General features: G+C 33.3%; 1 pseudogene; it reads left to right on the forward strand.

The window, feature by feature from the left end:
* The first annotated feature begins 18,208 nt into the window (after positions 1-18,208).
* Positions 18,209-18,942, forward strand: LOC150056343 (large ribosomal subunit protein uL30 pseudogene; annotated as a pseudogene).
* Positions 18,943-20,177: the final 1,235 nt, after the last annotated feature.

Raw genomic sequence — 20,177 nt, forward strand, 5'->3', positions numbered from 1 at the left:
TCCTCCATTTTCTTATTTGGTACTCATAAGGAAGCCAAAATTCTAAGAATTTCTTATGATTCTAGCATCCCTATTTCATCAATGAAAAACTACTTTGTCTTCTATTTACCTCAGAAGTTTTTTTTTTTTTTTCTTCCTGGCTCACTCTTTCAGTGCACTGATTGACTCTCTACTCTGGCTATTAAGCTTCTGAGCAGATGTCCTCAATGCCTTTCTTTTTAACTGTCATGATGGTATTAATATGCAAATCTGGTTGTTCACTACTTAGAATTCTTTATTTGTATTCTAATGACTTAAAGCATAAGTCTAAACATTTTGTTTCTCTAGAACACAAACTTCTTCCACAGCTTTAACAAACTGAAATGTGTTTGAAAGAGGATGTCACATTAGATCATAGAAAATTGGTTAGCTATTCTGAGGAACAAAGTATAAGCCATAAGAGAGTCAAGAAATTGCTGATACAGTCCTCCATTCAACAACATATATTTAGCAAATAGATAGGAGACTAGTATGGATATGTACCAAGATTTTCAAAATATCTCCTTTGTCCCTGACTTGTAATTGAAATGACTATTTGAACAGAACATTTGTTTTTAATTAGAGTAGGGAGTAAAAACTGACAAGACTCCTCAAAGGCCAATTAAACATTATTCTTAAAAAGAAAAGAAGAATAGTAGTTAAATCAAAGAAGCAGTGTACCAAAGGCCAGAGACAAGCAATAGTTTATTAAATTTTATAATCTGCAAAAAGAAAGAAAGAAAAAGAAAAGTAGAAAAAGAAAAAACCCCCTAGGAGTCAGTATTGGCAAGATAAGTAGACTGAAGCATGGAAGTGGTTGTCACTGTAAAGTGACTAACCTTTGCCCATAAGGCATTTTGGTGGCACATAGATACAAGATATACATATATTTTTATAAATATAGTAGAAGTGAAAATATCTTTACAGTGTGATATTCAAAAGGGACTTGATCAGCCCAGAATGTAGAAAGAATTTAAATCTGAAGAATGGAAAGAAGAAATCCAGGTCACACAAAAAGGTTATCAATTTGGGAGATAATTCTACTATCTAAACAAATAGTGAATATGAGATGTAACTAGAAAAGAAAACACATACTTAAAAAATTTAAGAGCTACAGTTGATAACACTTGATGAATAGTTGAAGGAAGAAATTGAGTGATAAAAATCATATATAACTAGCAAAATATAAAATCCAAAGAAAAATCACACTTTCTTCAATTTATGAAGGGGTTAAAACCTGGTATAAATCCTTATAATTGACTGAATATGTCCATGGTAGCATCACAATCTAACAAGGAAACAAGGATGTATATTATTCTAGTTCCAGGAATTTCAATGAATGTTGTATACTTTTTTTTTTTTTGCTTTAAGGCATGTGGAGTTATTAAAATAGACAAGGCTTTATATTTCTGTATATGGGAATTTTATTCTTTAACGCTTGGAAACTATGCACTAAGTTATAAATATTATCCCTTCATGCCCTTGGTTTTCAATAACTACCCCTGCTCTGATTCTACTATATTGTCTATGCACAGAGTAGAGTCAGAGAACACAAAGAAATGATACAAGAAGAAACATAAAGAAAAAAAGCATAAGCAATATTAAGATGTATAGGGCACTGCTAAAATTTTTGAGCTTGATTTAAATCTTGAAAATAATTTAAAAGAAGCATTCTTCATAATTTCAAGTTCAAATAAATCCTGGATATAATTAAAGCTTTATAGGTTCAGCTCTGATGGAATAATTTCCAGGTTTCCTTGTTCTAATAATGCATTTTTTTTTAAACTTCATTATCCAGTTTGGGTTTCAGTGACTTAAATTTACACCTTCAGTGCTCTTAGTTTAACAGAAGTATGATATATAATGTACCTAAAATTTCTGTTATAATTTTCTTTATTGACATTCAATCCAACAACTAAGATACTGAATATGCAGCTTTCCTTGGTGTTGAAAACAAACAACCAAACAACAGGAAAATTAGAGTTTTAGTAAGTAGATAATGTCCCTTGAAGAATTCTTGACTTCTGAGGGACATGGATATGCGTGAGAGATGCACAGATAGGAGCCAGTGAGGAAATCTCAATCACGCCTCCAGGCCTAAAAGGCCTGTGAAGCAGTCCTCCTATAAAAGCTTTTTTTGTTGTCCCATTTCTTTGGCCCCTTCATGAGATTATTCTTTTGGCAAATGATCTATCTTAATATTACACAAGGAAGCTTTGTACGAACAGTGCATAGAGTTTCCTTGTTCCACAATAATGTAAGGGAAAAAATGTGCGCAATATCAAACACTGCATATTCCAGAATAAAATTCGTTGGGATTTGTTATATAAATGCAAAACTGATAGTAAAAAGTGTTAACTTAGAAAGAACATACAAATTTTGGAACTTAGCATCCATGGGAGAAAAATCTCTAGGATTTATATATAAAGGTGATTCTTCATGTTAGGTATTCACATCACAAAAAAGAACAATGTGTCATATGATTCAGGTATAGTACGAGGTAATTTTTATGACTTAGCTCCCTTACCGTGACCCTAATAAAAATATCTGTGTGGTTATTATATTTTTCATAAGATAGACTTGAAATTTAGATACACTAAAGGTCTCATCTGAGTCAAACTTAATGATCCACAATCAACTAAAGTCACTTGACTATACCTTATAACAATAGTCACTATGATTTTTTTCTAATAAATAGCTAACTTGGATTTCCTTAGGAAATGTTTACTACTTAAAGCACTTGGTTACTAGTACATTTAATCAAACCTGGGATACAATATATGTTGAAGTGAATTTTGAAACTCTACACATCTCCCGAATTTTCAATATTTTAAAATTGTTTCTTAACTATAAATTTTTTTTTCTGTCAGTCATGGGGCTTTAACTCTGGGCCTGGGCCCTTGAGCTGAAGAACTCAAAACTAGCATTCTACCACTTGATCCACAGTACCACTTCCGATTTTCTGGTGGTTAATGGTAGATAAGAGTCTCACGGACTTTCCTCCTCCGGCTGGCTTTGAACCATAATCCTCAGATCTCAGCCTACTGAGTAGGTAGGATTATAGGCATGAACCACCAATGCTTGGCTCTGTGTGTGTGTGTGTGTGTGTGTGTGTGTGTGTGTGTGTTTAAAATTCTTATTGTCAGGATAATGTACAGAGCGTTTACAGTTACATTTGCCAGGTAGTAGGTGCGTTCCTTCTCACACATGGATACCCCTTCTCATGTTTTTGTCTCCATTTCCCTCCTCCCACCCCCTCCGAATCATCTTGCTTTCTCCCTTTCCCTTTCCCTTTCCTATTTCAAATAAACAAATAAACATATATACAATAAACTAGGTAACAAAGTCAGTCAGATACAGTAACAACATTAACCAAAGGGCAACAAAAGAGAAGAGAAATAACAGTAATTAAGAACAATAATCACACAAGATAAAGCTCTTGTTTCCATATCTTAGAGATCCATCCATTTAGTCTCATCCTATATGATATTATATACCTAGGTTTTGAGCTATTGTATTTCTCTGCTAGGAGAGTCCTAGATGTGTGGCTATGTATATTTTTACTTTAGATTTCATAAATCTCTATGAGAATGCAGATGCACATTAGGTTACAAAGGGTCCTATGCAATTATATTTAAAATTCTTTACATATAACCAAATATGATCATGATTTTAAAGTATTCAGGTTTTAAACATGTGTATGAATTCTTAAAGTTCATGAACTATTAGTCTGACACACTGTAATCTGAAAATAAAAGTCATTTGAAAGTAACGCTTGTCTCATTGGTTATTGTTCAATAGTTTACAAATTGAAATTAGTGTAAGAGAGAGCTTTATACATTTAAAATATTTGAATGAGTATTTTGAATTTTATTTTATTGTTTAAAAGTTGTATATTGGTTGTCTGATTGGTTTTTCTTGGGTACTGTTTTGCTTTGTTTTGTTTTTTTACTTTTGAGCCAGGACTGGCACTTGAATTCTAGATCTCACATTCTCACTTGGCTTTTTTGCTCATGGCCAGTGTTCTACCAATTAACACATACTTCTACTCCCTATTTTTTTCTCTAATATCTTTATGATATCACAAGTAAACTGTAGCATGCATGTAACTTTTTAAACAAATACAGATATGTATTTAGACAAGTGTGTATTTGTAATTTTTAAACATCACTATCCTGGTTGAATTTATCACCACTGGAGGATGGAGCTAGCATCTGTGGGCGTTTCTCCTCAGGACTGTGGAATGGGAAGTTCTAATACTCCTTGAGAGAAAAGAATGGAAGGGATGCTGTGCAACAGCTCTATTCTGAAACTTTTTTTTATGTCTACTACTTTCAAAAAGATTGATGGATAAGCAAGTAGGTGAATACTAAAAACAAAGCCGGGTCCTTGGCTGGCGCCTGTAATACTAGCTACTCAGTAGGTTAAGATCGGACGATTGCAGTTCAAAGCCCGCCTGCCCAGTAAAGAACAAGGGTCTCATCTCCAATTAACCACTAGAAAACAGGAAATGGGGCTACGGCTCCAGGGATAGGGCAGTAGCCTTGAGCTAAAAAGCTCAGGGAAAGCGCTCAGGCAGAGTTCAAGCACAATGACTGGACAAAACAAACAAACAAACAAACAAACCACTAAAACAAACAAAACCACTAAATATTATTTGCTAAGCAAAAATCTTCTCTTTTACAGTTTTATCTTTTTGCTTAATTTTCCCCTAGGAATGTATGTTATGTAAAATATTTGGCAATAAAAAATAAATTATCCGGAAAAAAAATCGCATCACCTGTACTAGCATCTCAGCAACTCAGTGAGCAGTTATGAAACACATCTGAGTGAGATTACATGGAGATTCACCTCTGTTCTCAGTATACAATATATGGAGGCCTGCACCTGAATACTTGAATGCAATCGTATCTAGATATTTGCATATTGAAATTTATATTACTTTTCCAAGTATTTTTCATTAAGGTGGTTTTTTTGTTTTTAATTAAGTATAAAGATTATTTATGGGCTGGTTTGGTCTAGTGGTAGGGTGCTTGCCTAGCATGCACAAAGACCCGGGTTCGATTTCTTGGTATCACATACATAGAAAAAACCTAGAAGTCGTGCTGTGTCTCAAGTGGGAGACTCCATTTTATTTTTCACTAAGTTACAAACACAAAGGACCATAATGCATGGTACTTATGTGGACTACCGCTTTTCCAGGCTCCCTTTTAACTAAGGATTGCAAGTCTGTATGCTACAATTCTAAGTTTTATTTGCTGCTTGGGTGGCCCTAGGAGCATTTCCCTCCACCATCTCTCCTTTCCCAGCACCTCCCACTAGCTCCATATTCACACATGTTTGCTTTGTGGCTCTGACCACTGACTCAAAGTTTGCAGAATTTTTCAATTACTCTTTCTCTTTACATACAAAATTAGAATTACAGAAGAACTTTCAGAAATAAGAAAAAAATTCTTTTTCAATATTCATTGTCCTGTGATTCTGACTTTCGTGACTATAAAATGATCACCCTTCATCTCCACATTCTTAATGCTTAGCTAGTTCCAGTCCCCAGGAGCCACTAATAGCTGTTGGCAAATGGCCTTTGACCTTAACATAAGGAACATATCATATCTACAAAATCATATTCCTTAGTTAACACTAGTAAGTGGAGAAAAGTTTCACACACTCTTAATATAACAACATAAATTATAATTTAAGTTAAGATTATTCACCTTTTCAGATTACTATACAAGACTTATGATTCTGTTTAACTTTATTTTAATTACAAAAATACTTCTCGCCAATGGTTGCTGAAATATTTAGTCAGAATAGAAAAAGATTTGATTCTTTATGAAGAGGAAGCCAGTGTTACATAGGTAAATGATAACTATTTTTTAATTTGTCTGATGATAATCAACATATTCCAGAGGTACGACTGGTTCGGCTTTAGCAACACTCACATATTTGAGCTATAGATTTTGCTGTATTAAAATAAGCCAGAATTGTAAGAATCGAACAATCACTGCTGAATAATGGTCTTTGGGGAAAAACCTACATATCTAAAATTCTATGAATATTTTTGGCTATGTTTCTGCCAATAGAAGTATGATCTATGGGATAGAGGACATGTGCTCTTGTGAACTTCCACGTAAATTTTCTTTAACAGAGTGCTCTGTTCCTCACAGTAAAATAGGAGCTAACATTTTAGGATTAAAATATTCACTCAAAAGATTAAATAGAATTTGTATTTAAGTATGCAATAAACTACTCTGTCTAGATGCTTGATACTAAAATAACTGGTAAAATATAAATGCTCTGTAGATGTCACTAAATATAAATAATTTTCCCAGTGGCTTTGTCCTTAGAAGCCAGCATCATATCAGATATTTTTGGTTCCTTGAACCCAACCTCTCTCCTTTCCCTATAATAATGAATGTTTTACTTAAATACCTTTTGTAGTAAAGTGAATTTAGCTTCTATTTCAATGGCTAGTATTATGTCATGAAAATAGCAATTACAGGATTTAGAGCTGGATTATGTAATAGAAATTACATTGCCCTCATAATACAACCTGGTGTTTTATAGCTAGGAAATCCAAGTTTTAAAATTATGAGGCATGTACAGAGTACTCAACAAAGCTACACTACAATCTGAATTTTCTTACTTAGTCTGGGGAGTCTGCATTTAGTTGCAAAATGTTTAATCTTCTGTACTATACTCTCTATTTTGGTATATTTGAGGGAGAATACAACTTGCTTTAGCTTTTATTATTCTTTTCACTTTGCTCTCTCCTAAAATTCATAATCAATCTTCCTAACCATGTCTTCAAAAAACATATTACTCATTTTCAGTAAAGGCCCATTTGATGTCAAGACTTCCTTAACAGACAGTCACATATGTCCTTTGTAGTAGTTGGTAATTTAATTCATCCCTTTATCAGTCAAGTTGAGAAGCTTATATTTGACATGTTGGGGTTATAAACCTAAGCAGCTTTTGACATAAACCATTTACTAAGGAGAACTGCAAATCAATGCCTTTGGGACTGACTGAATTCTGTTGTAGATCTATGTTTCTTTGCTTGATCAAAGTTTTTACAAAATTAAATTCAAATAATTTTTGTCCATGAGAATCTCCACCAGTGTGTCAGTTTCTATAATTCCTACTGTTTGCTGTATATGAGAGATGCATGATATTTGCTTTCTATTATAGTTTTGAACCCAAAGCCAATCTGAATGTTGCTTGTGTTTATTTTATTTTAATTTGTCTTTAGAGGGGAGGGTGTAGGGGTGTTTTATTCTAATGAAAGTAAACTTGAGGAAGAGTGAAGATAGTCTCTAGACTGAAAGTGCAACTGATGATTCATACACAAAGGCTTTACATGTAACAATTTGGAAGCGTTTAATTACATTGCAAATATTATTATATGTTTGTCTTTAATCCACCAAATAGAAAGTTGTGTAATGTCTAGTAATTATTTGATTTATTTAAAATTAAAAAATAAAGTCTTATCTAAATATATTTATTTTAAAGTGATTGCAGAATAGCAAAGATCCAGTTAAGTGACTTTGTATTTGTAAATATTTGAGCATTATGATATTGATGTTTTTCATGATTGTTTTGTTTAGCAGCACAAGGTTAGTAGCATAGTTTTTAGTGCTAGAAAAATTTTACATTGTTTTCTAAAATGTCAGACAAAAGTGATTCACGCTAATTTGTTGAGAACAATATTCTACCATAATCTTAAAAGTTTTAGACCTACAAATAATGTTTAGAATAAATATTTCCATAAGAAAATTAAATATGACCTGCTAAAATTATTACAAAATATTGAGCTACAAATTTTACTTCAAGTATAATTTCAATGAGAATGATAAAAGATATTATTTATTGCTACCACAATAAAAATCATGGAAACCATCACTGTTATTGAACAGACTAAATATTATACTTGATTAATTAAAAATGTGGCTTTCATTTTGTGTTTACATAAAAATATGCTGTAGTTATCATAAAGTTTTTGAAGACTTTAAGTAATAATTAATAAATGCTTTCCATGTAATATACTCAATTTTTCTCAAAAGCAGGTATTCAATGTAATTATTGTTTCAATTGGTTATTTTGCTCATCTTTCAAAATGTGAATGAGTAAGCATGCTATTTTAATTTTTGCTATGGAATGTAATTTTTAAATTTTGCTTTTTCTTTTTATAAAAGCTTTGTAATGTGTAGTGAATTGAAAATAGTAGCTTGATTAATATTAATACAACTGCGATTTTTTTTCTATTTTAAGATTTGTATTCTACATCACTACACTAGGAAAAAAAACCTGTCCCTCTGCTGGACTAGTGTTAGTTTGATGATTATACTAATATTAACTGCTTCACTTGAGTAAGCAAAGAAGGAGTAAAATACCAGTCAGACCAGCTGTTAATTCACAGAGTGTTGTACTATGCTTATTAAAAATACCCAAAAGATGTACCTTTGTGGTTCAGTCTTTTGAATTAGAATCAGAATATTAATCATGCCTCAGGCCTAAATTAAACATTGGAAGGCCCCTTAAGAATTTTCACCAAATTTTCTTGGATTTTTCTTTATTGGGTCTTCCTGGACTCTGTTTAGCTCTGTAATTGCTTTGCTCCTTTGTTGATAGGTTACAGCACAATGTGATTTTCTCCATGTCATAATATTTAAGAGGATGGCTCCATGGTCTACTCTAAGTTGCAAAGTGCTACTGAGACATTGATTTATAACAGAAAGTGTTTACAATGTCAAATAAACTGTGAAGTAAGAACACTTATGTTTTTCAAAGCTCATAGTTAAAAAACTATCTGAACCATTACTGTCTTTGAATAGCTCCTGTTCTAATGGGATTATTCGATGTGATCCTACTGAATGTGATCCACTGACTTTTTAAAAAAATATGAATCTGAATTTTTTTCAGTTGTGCTTTAAAATTACAAGAATATAAAGAAATCTACATAGTGCCTTTATGATCAAATTTACCATTACCTGATTTCAGAAAGCAGTCATTATTGTTTTAAAATGTACGGCTGAATAAACAGATGGACAAGCTTCAACATGTTCAAATATACCATCATTTGCTTTCAACAAACGTTATCGTTACTAATAAACATGACTGACTTCTTAGAAGCTAAAGTGTGTTATTAATAGTGGAATGCAGACAGCTAGCTTCCTACTACTCTGTTTAGGTTGTTTTATTTATATTGAAGTTCAATTTGAACTTCAGACTTTGGGAATCAAAACAAATATGTTATGATCTTGAATTATTTTAATGTTTAACAGATTTCTTCTTACTCTCAAGGCAGAGATATGGAATGGAAACGTATATTAAATTAAGCTATTTAAAAAGTAAACAATGATAACAAAAGCACCAGTACAGCACCAGCATTTTTTTTTTTTTTTTGCCAGTCCTGGTGCCTGAACTAAGGGCTTGAGCACTGTCATTGGGCTTTCTCAAGGCTAGAGCTCTACCACTTGAGCCACATCACCACTTCCTGCTTTTTCTATGTATGTGATACTGAGTAATCAAACCCAGGTCTTCGTGTGTGTTTATGCAAACTACCACTAAGCCAAACTCCTGATCCCAGCCAGCTATCTTAATATCAGAAAAATTCTGTTTCAATGTCTCATTTGAATGTAAGATAAACTACTAATATTTTAATTTAAGTGAGAGATATATTAATTCTAAATTCCTCCACAATTATTTGTGGAAATAGGAAACATATGTCTGTTGAAACTTATATTTCAATTTATTGACGCATTTAGTGGAAGCAACATGGTCAGTTTTGCAAAGATTTGTTTGACAATATTTGGGCTGAGATTACTACATGGAATGTATATCCCTCGTATTATGTAACGCAAAAAAAAGTTTTGTTCTTAAGTGATTAAAATGATGGAAAGGCATAGAGCCACAACATTATTAAGAGAAACACTAGACATCATTTTTTGTTTAGATGGTAAGAATTTTTTTTCTTATAAATAGTTAACTACTTTCCATTTCCAGTTAATTGGAATTGGAGCTGTTTGTAATTCTAAGTATTATCAGAGAAGAAATATAAATTTAGAAGACAGTTATCTAAAAGTACTTCTTTGCACTGTTATAGGTTCTTTAGGTTATTGTGAATTATCTGGATTAATGAAGGCACGAATGAAAAAGCAAAGGAGGAAATGTGAGCTTTAACTGGTGTGCACTTGGGAATATCATTTGCTAAATGAGCACCATGAGCGCTATGTTGTAAAACACCATCACTGCAGTCCAAAATGGGACTCAGCCCTCTTTTTCTCTTTTCTGTGAAAAGGTTGAAGCTGTGTAGAGGTCAGAAAAGTGATTACCTGTCTGTGATCAACATGTGTAAATTGTAAAGTTATCACCATGTGTAAAATAATCAGATACAAGTTTAGTTTAGCGAAATATCAGACTAAACTGTGACCACCTAAGAACACAAAATGGAAGGGAGATTTCTAGCAGGATTTTTGGACTGCAGTGAGGAAAACTTCAGCAAAACTAGTACAATGTCAAACAGTTATGCAAATGAAGACTGAAGATCTGTGAGAAGGTGACCATTTTATCAAGCCGAAAGCATTATAGTTTAGAATTGTTTGAAAAGCGATAATCATAATGTGTCTTCATAGCCCATTTCTTATTTTGCAATATTGTTCTGTTGGGCTACTTTAAAGTCAATCCCAAACAGCATCATAAATCTATTTAAAGTTAACTGAGAATTTTTACTTTTAATGTGTCTGTTTTTATTTCAGTACTTTAAACCAATTAAAAAAGCACTTTACTTCAGTGTGTACCTCTAGTAGTCAATCCTGTTAAAAATCAAATAAAATTAAAATATAATTCTTTAGTATCATCAAATGACTTAGCTTTATGTCAAATACATACATTTTTATCATGAGCACCACTGCTTACTTTTTATTTGAAATTTTTTTTGTTAATTTACTGTTATTATAGAGGTGATATAAAGAGAGATTATACTTACATGAGTCAAGTAATGCGTCAATTTCTTTTCGGATAGTGTCTTCCAATCCCTCATTCTCTCCCAGTCCCTCCTTCCCTCCTATTGCCACCCACAATTTGTATGTCATTTTTTATCAGAGCCTAAGGGTCTCTGTTATTTTACTTACGGCATTGAAGTCGGGACTTCATGCTTGCGAGGCTGGCTCGTTACCACCTATACTACATCTCCAGACCTAGCTTTTTAATTATTTTTTTATTTATTCATTTATAGGGTGGTGTTGTTATTTTGGAACTGGAGTCCAGTGGACTTTTCTGTCGTGATTTCAGAATCTTCCAAAGCTTGGCCTCCTGAGTAACAAGTATTATAGGAATGAGCCATTGCTGCCCAGTGAACAGTTTTTAAACTGTTTAGAATTAGGATCAAGATCAATTTTTTAAATTGTAGTTAACATGACTCTTAAAATAGGAAACTATTCTTCCAATAATTTTGACATCTATTTTAAATCATGTATACTTACAAAGCATCACTTCTCACATTCTGAATTTTGATTGATTCCTTACTGAAACCATATTTAAAAATTAACTTAGGCACCAGTGACTCATGCTTGTAATCCTAAATACTCAGGAGGCTGAGATCCGAGGATAGAAGTTTGAAGCCACACGGGAAACTCTGTGAGGCTTTTGTCTCCAATGAATTGCTCAAAAAATCCAGAAGTTAGCCCGGTGCGGTGGCTCAGGCCTGTAATCCTAGCTACTCAGGAGGCTGATATCAAAGGATCTCGGTTCAAAGCCAGCATGGGCACAAAAGGACCTGAGACTCTTATCTCCAATTAACCTCTAGAAAAAGGGAAGTGGGGCTTGGCTCAAGGGGTATGGCCTTGAACTGAAGAGCTCGGGGACAGCGCCCATGCCCAGAGTCCAAGCCCCATGACTGACTAAAAAAATGAAAAAAAATAAAGGAAAAGCCAGAAGTGGTGCTGTGGCTCAAGTCGTAGAGCACTCACCTTCAGCAAAAGAACCTCAGGGACAGTGCTCAGGCCCAGAGTTCAATCACCCTGACCAGCCCCAAAACTAACGAACAAACCACAGTGATTGCATTCAGGTTTAATTAATATGCTTTGATTTGTATTTCACATCAGTAAAATTCACATTTACATTTTCAGTATTGTGAAAATGTATTGGAAATACAGTGACAGAAGTATGAAAATGTATTTCAATATTTTTATAGCAAAGACGATAAAATAACATACATCCATAAAAAGAATAATCAAATAAACCACAAAATACTATTTAAAAAAAGGAATGTTTGGAAGAAATGTACAGTATATTTAAAGTAAATTTGCCAATATTATATAATATGCATCTATAGCATGCTTCCATTTAAAATGGATAAATATGTGTACATGTTGCAATGTATTTAATTTTATTTAAGTAGACATTTAACATATAAAATCAAACTGTATACCCATTTTAGTAGTGGTAATAAATAGAAGAAATAGGATGGTCTATTGATCTATTAATATCACTTATAATACTTATTCTAATTGAGATTGAGTATCTTTGTAGATGATAAATTGTCAGCCTTTAAAGAATGTAAATATTTCATAAATTCTAAAAGAAAAATTAACTCTTTTCCACATATCATTGGTTGTAATATCAAAGCTATTCTGGGATAATTTTCTGTATTTTATGAACTAAAAGTATGATTGTGTTTATCTTAGAAAATCACAATAAATCTCAAGTTAAAACCTTATATTTGAATAGAAAGTCATGAATAAAATCATCATCTGCTATGTTATGTTAAAACTATATGTACATATATACTCCACTTTCTTCATTTCTTTGTCTCTGTCTTCTCTCTCTCTTGCTCATTTATTTCTGTGTCTCTTCCTTTAGACAGAATCGTGTGTGTGTGTGTGTGTGTGTGTGTGTGTGTGTGTGTAAGAAGTTTGGGAAAAACTATCAATTTCTTCCTGTGAACAATCTCAGCATCCAGAGTACAGTTTCTCAAATACACTGATCATTAAAAGGACAGTCAATCCAGTGGGAAAGGATGATATTAAGTTCTAATCTGAAATAGATAATAGATAAAGTAAGTTTGCAAGTACTTTCATACCAAAAAGAAAGGAATTTAGTTTTTAAAATTTCAGGTTAATATTGATTAAATTAAGGACTTACCCTAAAAGAATAGCTATGGGTAAAATTTCAGATCTTTGAAACATGAATTTGGACTTCATTTTGATAAGAGTAATGTATAGTATCATTATTTTGAGTCCAATTGTAGTAAAAGATGCTGAATGTAAAGTAATGCTAACAACTGAAGGGAGACACTGAAAATGTACAGAAAACAATACAGGTTTGGGGATTTCTCTAGACTGTTATGACAGTAAATCAAGTCGGGGTATAGGTACAAATAAAAATATTAGAGCTGGATAATTGAGGTAGTGATACCAAGCTCATGACTATTTGTGCTAAAAAGAATGTTGATATGTGTATTCTAATAATATCCACACATTCATTTCATCATACCATTATAAAAATAACAGTTCTAGCATTGACTAATGATTTAAAAAAAACATTATTTAACTTATTTGAAAACAATGACTTTTCTAGCCTTGCATGTTCAGTTATTTGGCATAGTTAACTGATAAAATAAGCTTTACATAAATAGCCACATAGCCCTCTTAAATATAATTCATTTCAGAAATGTGGGGCAAAATCTCGACTTCTCCCCTTTATGTAATCATTTTAGTGTAACAAGTTGATGACCTAAAAGTCCCTATTTATACTAATTAATATAAATCAGTGTAAATAGCGTAAATGTCATTAATTTGATTTTTATTGTGTTTAAAATGAATTCTAGGTGCTACTCATTTAGGTGTTTCAATGACCAATGTTTAATCTCAACCCAGAAGAAACACTGATTTATTTGACTTTTGTTTCATATTTGGGTCTTACTAGGTAGGATCTGAATGTGCAATTCTCTTGCCTCTTTCCCCATAAGCTTCTCAGAATTGCAGATGCATTTTTTGCTTCCTTTTATATATGACTTACATTTCTTTTTTTTCCAAATCATTTCAAATTTATTTTGTATGTTTCTTTTTTTAAATTGTATTTAACTTCATCAGATAGGGTGCACATTACTTCTTGAGCATAACTACCTCATCTCATGAATTCTCTCACTTTCCCTCCCACCACTCCTTCCCAATCGTCTTGTTTCTCCCCTTCTCTTTCCTATTTCAAAAACCAAATAAACCTATATATAATATACCAGCTAACAAAATCAGACACAATAGCAACATGAGATAAACCATAAAGTGGAAAAAAGAGAAAAGAAATTACTGCACATACTACATTAAGAAAAACAATCACAAAGATATATTTCCATATCCTAGAGTCCATTTTGCTTAGTTTAATCCTATATGGCCATATGTGCATAGCTGTTGAGCGATTGTGATCCTCTACTGGGAGAATCTTAGATGTATACTAATCATTAAAAATGAGGGAAACTGGAGGGAAAATGGAGTATATGTTCCTTTGGGTCTGGCTTACTTCACTTAGTATGACCTTTTCCAAATCGCTCTATTTTCTTACAAATGGAGTAATGTCATTCTTTCTGATGGCACCATAAATACTACATCTTCTTGATCCATTCATCTACTGAGGAGAATCTGTGTTGGTTCCATATCTTAGTTATGTTAAATAATGCTGCATTGAATATGATTGTGCTGGCAGCTTTAGTATGCCCTTTTTTATGGACATTTGGGTAAATGCCCAGGATTGAAATTGCTGGGTCATAGGGGAGTTCTATGTTTAGTCTTTTGAGGAATTGTCACACTGCTTTCCTGAATGGTTGAACAAGTTTACACTCCCACCAACAGTGTAGTAGTATTCCCTCTGGCCACATCCCTGCTATCATCTGTTGTTATTAGATTTCTTGATAATGGCCATTCTAACTAGAGTGAGGTGGAATCTCAAAGTTGAGTTGATTTGCATTTTTTGCCAGTCCTGGGGCTTAACTCAGCCTGAGTACTGTCCTTGGGCATTCTCAAGGCTAGAACTCTACTACTTGAGCTACAGCACCACTTCTGGCTTTTTCTATGTATGTCATACTGAGGAATTGAACCTGAGTTTTAGTGCATGCTAGGTAAGCACTCTATCACTAGGCCAAACTCTTGGCTCCAATTTGTATTTCTTTTATGGCCAGAGGTGTTGAGCATCTCTTTATGTGTCTTTTGGCCATTCTTATTCCTCTCCAGAGAAGTCTTCCTCTATAGGTCTTAAGCCCACCCTTTAATAGGATGGTTGCTTCTTTGTGGATTTGTTTTTGGGACATTAAGTTTTTGAGCTATAAGTATATTTTAGATATGAGGCCCTTGTCTGTTGTATGGCTGGTGAAGAGCTTCTACTCTGTGGGCTTTCTGTTTCTCTTGCTAGCTATGTCCTTTGCCATACAGAAGCTTTGAGCTATAAAACTTTTAGGTGAGGAAAAAAGTGGGAGAGAACAAAGGAAGGGATGACTCATTACCTGATTTATGAAACACCTTAATGATAACAATCAAAAACAAATAAAATAAAAAGAATTTTTGGCAGATGAAGACCTTTGAAAGAGAACTAAAATGATTGCAACAAGAGTAAAGCAAGCTTCTGAGCTTTGTAATTGCAAGTTTTTATTAGTTAGACCATTTAATTGGAAACATCTTAATTTAAACCAGTTCTTCTCTAGTTAAATAAAGGGATATCAATGTGTGTGAAGTGATGCATCTTCTATCTGGTGAATACAACTATAACCCTTCTATTAATTCCAATAAAAACAAAAATTAAAAGAAGAATTAATGATCCACTTACTTGTAGACAAAGCAAATGTTTTCTTGGAAAGTTTAATCAACTTAAACTTCTTTTTTTTTAAGTTATTGAAACAACTAAAATTTTCTAGTTTTCTTCATGATATATCTTAGAGAGAAAAATTTTTTCTAATCTATTGCTGAAGCTAAAATAATAAAAAATTTTGACTGATAAGAATTCATGAGGGGCCAGGAGTTTTTTCCTAGTGGTAAAGTGCTTGCCTAGCATTTTGTGTCGGAGAATACTGCTGCTATACACACTGGGGATCTCAATCTGAGTTTATTCTTTTTACTGAGAAGGAAACTTTTCTTTGTAGCCAGGTAGAATAAATCCATCTTTTGGAAATCCATTAAAAAAAAGACTAAACTCTCACTAACTCTCACTAAGGTCTCCATTTTTTTTTTTTTTGGCAGTCTTTGGCTTGAGCTCAAGGCCTGAGCACTGGTGTGTTGGACTTTCTCAAGACTAGAGATCTACCACTAGGCCAAACTCCCGGCCTCAAGGTCTCCATTCTTGTGCCATAACATACACTAAACACACAGTTGATGAGTTCTTTCAAATAAAGTTGTAGAGGAGAGTAGGAAATTTAACATGTTTGCCTAATCTGATGGGACAAATGTTTTTCCTACGATGTCATGTTCTAAAGGAAGGGGAAAAGGCGGTTTATGTTTCCCAAAGAAGCAGTTTGCTTCCTCTTTGTTCTAAAGAGGATCTTCCACCTACTTTTCCTCTTCTCACTCCAATGCCCTTCCTTCTCCTCTTTCTAGAAAACACTGTTCTTTCCATCTCCCACTTTGCATTACATCCTTAAACACTTCGCCTATTGCCTTCCTTCACATAGCTTTATTATCCGTGTTTGATGTTTTGTTATTTTAGATTCACACCTTCCCTCAATACCCACATCAGATCCCTTTTGTTTTGACTGTAGATTTTCTCATCAATTCTTGCCCTCAATATATTCATTTTAAATGCTGGACCTTGCAAATTTGTATCACTGCCCATACATTAAAGTGTATTTTAAAATCACTTTAAAAATGTGTGGCTGATTTCTTATTAAAGTTTAAGATTTTTTAGTGTATTTTGGATAATGCTACTATTGTTATCAGACATGTTTTCTGCAAATACTTTCTCTAATTCTTTGTCTTTTCAGCTCATTCTATTAACAGGATCTTTCATTGACCATTTTAACAAAGTACAGCTTATTGATTCTTATTTTATACACCATGATTTTGAAGTGTCCCCAAAAGTTACCATACCATACATCATCTAGGTTTTCTCCCACAGTATATTCTACAATATATGTATAGATAGGCACATATATATGCAAAATATATGGCAAATGTGTATATGAACACACATATGTACTATGTATACATTGCTTTAAATTTATTTCTATGGCCCATTTTTATTTAAATTTGTGAAGGACTTAACATCTGTGTCTAGATATTCTTTTCTCCTCATGAGGATTTCCAGTTGTTTCCTAATTCCAATTATTCTGAAAATACTATGCTGAAAATACTATCTTTTCTCTTCAGTTGAAGTTCAGCTGGCTTTTTTTACCTGACTTTTTTTTTATAGTAAGTCTTGAAGTAAAGGAATCTTAGTCCTTTGACTTTGCTCATTTCTTTCAATTTTTTTTGGCATTCTGGATTTTATATCTCTCTATGAAACTCACAGTTTTTTAAAAAAAATGTACAAAAGTAAATCTCTGAAACTTTAATTTATATACATGTTGCAAAGAACTAGCATCTTTACAGTATTGCCTATTCCCATCTGTAAACTTAAAATAGAACTTCATTTATTTATCCTTGTTATGGTTCTTTCTTTAGAATCATATAGACTTATTATAGATATAATTAATGGATATATATTTTTTAAATTATAGTTTAATATTGTAGTTGGAAGGTTAAAAAACACATGACTGGTGAATGATTCTATATAACCTCAAAATGCAGGCAACAAAACAAAATAGATCTATAATATGTATGAAATTAAAATACTTCTATATGAAAAGAACGAAGCCAAAAGATTAAAATGGTAATCTATGGAATGAGAAGTATTTTCACAAATCATTTATAAGCGAAGGTGTTAATAACCAAAATATAGAAAATTAACTAAATGTAAGAAACTTTTTTAAAGAGCAAAAGGATAGGCATTTATGAAAGGTATGCACATGGCCAACATATATATATGCACACACATACACAGGCAAACACTAGCATACATATATGAATACACAGAAGCCTATGAGAAATGCTCGACATTACTAGTAGTCAGAGAAAACAAAAATTCCAAAGGAATATTCCTAACTCCTATAGAAGGCTTTAATTTAAAAAGACAAAAGGCAACATCTTCTTTTCGGGCTGGAACCTCTGAGGGTGCCAGAGAGAAGAAAAAGAAGATTCCTGCTGTGCCAGAAACCCTTAAGAAAAAGCGAAGGAATTTTGCTGAGCTGAAAATAAAGCGCCTGTGAAAGAAATGTGTCCAAAAGATGCTTCCAAAGGCAAGGAGCAAACTCATCTGTGAGAAAGCTAAGCACCATCACAAGGAATGCAGGCAAATGTATTCCGTTTGGATGGATAGAATGGCCAGAAAAGCGGGCAACTTCTGTGTACCTACAGAGCCTAAATTGGCATTTGTCATCAGAATCTGAGGTATCAATGGTGTGATTCCAAAAGTCCGTAGGGTGTTGCAACTTCTTCGCCTTCTCCTGATCTTTAATGGCTCCTTTGTGAAGCTCAGTTAGGCTTTGATTAATATGCTGAGGATTGTGGAACCATATAGTGTGTGGGGGTACCCAAACCTCAAGTCAGTCAATGAGCTTATCTGCAAGCGTGGTTATGGCAAAATCAATAAGAAGCAAAGTGCCTTAACAGATAGTCCACTGATTGCTGGAGCTCTGGGTAAATATGGCATGATCTGCATGGAGGATCTGATTCATGAAATCTATACTGTTGAAAAAATGCTTCAAGGAAGCAACTAACTTCCTGGGACCATTCAAGTTGTCTTCTCCAGGGGACGGCATGAAGAAGAAACACCATCCACTTTGTAGAAGGTGGAGATGCTGGCAACAGGGAGGCTCAGATCAATAGGCCTATTAGAAGGATGAACTGAAGTGTCTGAGCTATTTTTATAATTGAGTCTGTTAATAAACAGTGATGCTGGCAAACTAAAAGAAAAAAAGACAAAAGCCAAGAACGATTGTTGAGGATGTAGAGCAGAAAAAATTCCTACCCACTGTTGGTGGAAATGTGAATTAGTATAGCAATTACATAAAACAATTTTTCAAAAAATGAAATACCATCATTTTATATGCTCATATGCACATAGCTATAGTGAACTGCCTAGCCTAGACACATAATAATTATTACAAATGAAAGTAACCATGGAGCCATGTTTCATTGAGTCTGGCTTACTTCACTTAAATGAGTTTTCCAAGTCTTTCCATTTCATATGTGAAGTTATTTATTTTTTCCTTATAGATTAATCCTTTGTTGGTACTGTACCTGACTTTGGTACCTGATGTATTGTATATATAGAGAGAGGTATACATAATACATATGTATATACATTCAATACATATATATATATATACATATGTGTGTATATTTATTTGAATTAGTGAAGGGAAGGGGAACAGATGATGAGACAATGGACAAAGGGTGAACCGATGTAACAGCAATATTGACAAGACAAGAAAATATGTTGAAAATGAACTTTACAACTAGAGAGTGGGTGAGGGGAAGGTAAGTGGGAGAAAAACATGGGAAAACATAACAATGTTCAAGAAGCAATGGGAAGTGATACTGTGGCTCAAGTGGTAGAGTAATTTGAGCTGAAGAGCTCAGGGATAGTGCCCTGACAAAATGAAGAAGAGGAAGAGGAAGAGAAAGAAGCAGCAGCAGCAGAAGAAGAAGCAGAAGCAGAAGCAGAAGCAGAAGCAGAAGCAGAAGCAGAAGAAGAAGAAGAAGAAGAAGAAGAAGAAGATACTGCCTTACTACATAATTGTAATCTCTCTATACATCACCCTGACAATAAACTTTTTAAAAACTGAAATTGAAAATTATTATGATTGAGCTACAGCATTATTGTGTGTATTTCTAAAGGAACAAAATAATATGCCCAAGACTTCACTCCAATCTCATGTTCGCCACAGACATATTCATAATATTAATACAGAAAAATTGTGTATACTATAAACAGTGGATATACTGAGTGGATAAAGAAATAGTGACAAACACATAACAGAATATTGTCTATCCTTATAAATAAGGAGATCATATAATTTCTGAGACATGAGTGAATCTGGTGGACATGATGTGAGGGTAAAAGAAGCAAAGAACCAAAAA

This window comes from Megascapheus bottae, chromosome 12 (assembly GCF_031878675.1).
Source record: "Megascapheus bottae isolate mThoBot1 chromosome 12, mThoBot2.hap1, whole genome shotgun sequence".
Taxonomy (NCBI): Eukaryota; Metazoa; Chordata; class Mammalia; order Rodentia; family Geomyidae; genus Megascapheus; species Megascapheus bottae.